The following is a 3,758-nucleotide window of genomic DNA, read 5'->3' as shown; positions in this document are numbered from 1 at the left end:
TATTTTTCGATCGATGGAAAAATTTATTCATTTCTTTATTTTATTTCCTTCTTGAAAACGAAAATGATTTTTAATATTTTATAATTAATAGGAAGTATTTTTATCGTCGAATTATTGATAAAAAAAAAGAAAAAAATAAATAATATGTAGAATTTGAGTTTGTTTTTTTTCTTGTTAGTCTATGACGTTTGGAAGTAGCGCTCGGGTCAATGACATAGGGTAGAAGTAGCATTTGTGGCCACAGCTTCATTTTTAGACATTCAATACTTTACTTTAATTAATAAAAGAGTATGAAAAAAAGAAATTCCATTGTAATAGTGTGTTAAAGTATCTTCAAAATACATTTAAAATACTAATTATGTCGTTGTATTTTACAAATTATTTTATTTAAAATCCTGTGGCCAAAACTAGCTCTAAACTGGCCAAAATCGTCATTTCTACGTATCATGCTGGCTGATACGCTATGTTAATCTATACTGCATGATGATCTGAATGTGACGTTGGAGTAAGTCAGTAACTTTATATACTTTAAGATTAAAGATACAAGCTGACTCAAGTGATATAAAAATAAAAATAATTTTTAATTTCGATGAATTTCAAGTTTTATTTCTAGTTGGGCCAATTTAACCGTCAGCATTTTTTTAATAACTAAAAAGTAAAAATGTTATTGAAATAATAAATTCTTGGTCGCAATGATGGGATAAATGAATAATAAATAAAACATTTGACGATGGAAGTGCATAGGAAGAGTACATACTCATACAGTGTACGAACTTTGAATTTCATGAGCGTGAGTAGTGAAAGCTATATCAACTGCTTAAATAAATTCATAGTGGATGAGGTCACTTTGAGGACGACCAAGTATTGCCAGATCGTAACATCAAATGATCTTAAAAACTCTTTCTATCTCGATACATATATTTAATAAACCAATGAAATAAAATGGACAATATTCATTACAAAAATTATCATCCTACACCGAACAACACAATATAATATTTTTGCAGAAAAAACCCATTTATAATTTTTTGATAACTTCAGTATTACCCAACTAGAAATTTTTAAGTGCTCCAACTTGGGACCCAATGGGGTTGCGCAATGTGGACCCTACATCGGGATGAAACGCAGAAACGGACTTGGGCCCCGATCGTGCAATCCCTATAGGTTCCCAATTGAGTAAAACCTATGTATTCCCAAACGTACGATCCCTCTTAAAAAAATCGGTCTATCGTTTGACCCTGCGGGCCAGTCCCAAAATACTTTTGTTTGACATTGTTTTCGATAAAAACCATTTTTAGCATTTCTTTCTCTTACGATATCTCGCGAACGAATTAACCGATTTGGATGGCTAAGGCAGCAATGGACGCGTTCTATTAAGTTCTACAGCTGATTAGATTTTGGAGTCGATTTTTCAACTCGTTTCTGAGAAATCGATAAAAAACTAAAAAAAAAAATTTTTTTTGTAATTCGCAAGTATTTTCGAGTCTACTTGATCAAATGATCTGAAACTTTCAGGAAAGTTGATGGCCAAGAAGCTCTTTCGATTGCCGCAAGAACCATTCAAATCGGTTCGTTAGGTAAAAAGTTATAAAACGGTCACACACATACATACAGACACATACGCTCACACAAACACACATACGGACGCTCGGACATCAATCTGAAAATATTCAAATAGTTTCCTAGGACTTCAAAACGTCGACATCTGATGAAAACTCGATTTTCGAAAATCGGGGTGAAAACAATAACTTCCCGAAATTTTCGAAAATCATCGACTTTCTTAAAAAAAAAATAATTTTAATTAGATCCGAAATGTGATCTATTATATTAGAAGCGGTTGCTTAGAGGAATTGTACATGATTTTGATTGATGAAAAAGTCCCGATGACTGCTGGGCTCTAACCTACATCCTTCCGATCCAAAATTTTTGAAGCTATCCACTGCACTGACTCACGAATGCGATCGCGTGAGTGTGAATAGTATATTAATTATGATACCAAAGAATAACTCGAAGAAATAACAAATCCGTGATGCAATGATTGACGTACTCTTTATATAAATATATTATTGTTATGTACTTTGTTTAATTTTTAGCCAGTAAACAACATATTAAGAAAAATTAAAAATTTGTCTAATGAATTTTCAAATTATAACCTCATGGTACTTCAAATAAATCAAAACAAAATCATTCAATCAAAATTTTATTCAACCAAAATTATACCCGGAAGAATAGGAAAGAGAAGAGGGAGGGACACAAAACAGAATATCTTGTTCAGAAGAAGTAAAAAATAATTTGATTTGAAAATTAAATAAATTTGATAAAATGAAATTGTTTATAAACAATTTAGATAAGAAAAAAATAATTTTAATATAAGTATTGTGTACGAGCGTAAAAAATAAATTTGTTTGATTATTAAATTTTTGAAAAAAAAAAAAATTTTTAATAACAAATTTTGAGCATTTTAGATTGTATGTGAATCATAAATGTTAATAAAATAATTATAATTTTTGGATTGGGCTACTCCAACAAGTTCCCAATAGGATCTCGATGTGGCAAAACCAATATGTCATTGTGTTCAGTCACGAGCTTGATTAATTTGAATCAAGCTTCGTGCACTTCTGCTCAGTTCGGGAGTTGCCGAGTTCGCTACTGACTGAAGGTCAGAATAGTGCCGGGTCACTCGCTATTTGGGCCCGGCACATACAATTTCTAACTCAGGATCGTGTCAAGACGTCCTGAGAACCTGCTACAAGCTGACCAATCACAAAATTCGTTTTATATTGGTCAGCCTATGAGAGAGCTCGCTATCAACTGCTACCTGTTGGCACGCTTTTAAGCCAATAGGAAAATTCGTTATATGCAGCAAGGCTGCCACGTCGACACCAAGCTCCTCGACGTCTCAACGACGCTACCAATTTTCTTTCTACAACTATCTGTCTAACCGCTTCGCTCAGACGTTTCTACAACGTGTCTTTGCTGCTTGCAACCTCGTGCTTGAACCGCTTCAGTAATTAATAACTTTTGTGATATTAAACTAAACCGCTACGCTGAATTATCCTCAATATTTAGTCAGTATATCAAGGCTGCTATTTATTGAGAATATATAAATTGTTCTTTCGCTAGTAATTTATTGTAAATTAATTTTCCGTTGACTTAACCGCTACTGACCACGTGTCAATTTATACGTGAATTAAATATCTGAGTTTGCATTCGCTATCGCGTATTAATTTCGAGTCGCATTCGCTTAAATATAAGTTTTCATAATTTTTAAGTGTAAATAAGTGTAAATAAATCTATAATTTATTTTTTGATAAAATCTGAGTAATTTTTAATTGTTTATCTAACCTCGCCTAAACCAGATCCAATTAGTTTATTCGCTCATTTTACACATTGATTGTTCCATTGAGTTATCCCAACGAGTTCCCAATTAGGTACTCTTTGGGAAAAACTGATGTTGGGTAAGTAAGTTTTGCATTGAGATATCCTAACAAGTTCTCAACTGAGTTCCAACTGGGGTAGACCTACTGGGCATGCCACAGCGATTCCTAATTGGGACCCAATATATGGATTGGCACAATTTCTAGTCGGGTAAGTATGAGGCAGGATGTGTTGGAGGTGCCTCTCTAACGATTCCACCAACACATCTGGGATGAAAGCAAGTATTGTTCGGTGTCTATTAAACTATAAATTTTATAATGATTATAAGTTGGTGAATTGACGTGGCAAATTTATACATTTGACTTAGGCTGTAACAGGGA

Source organism: Microplitis demolitor, chromosome 8 (genome assembly GCF_026212275.2).
Source record: "Microplitis demolitor isolate Queensland-Clemson2020A chromosome 8, iyMicDemo2.1a, whole genome shotgun sequence".
Taxonomy (NCBI): Eukaryota; Metazoa; Arthropoda; class Insecta; order Hymenoptera; family Braconidae; genus Microplitis; species Microplitis demolitor.
This window is presented reverse-complemented; position numbering follows the sequence as displayed.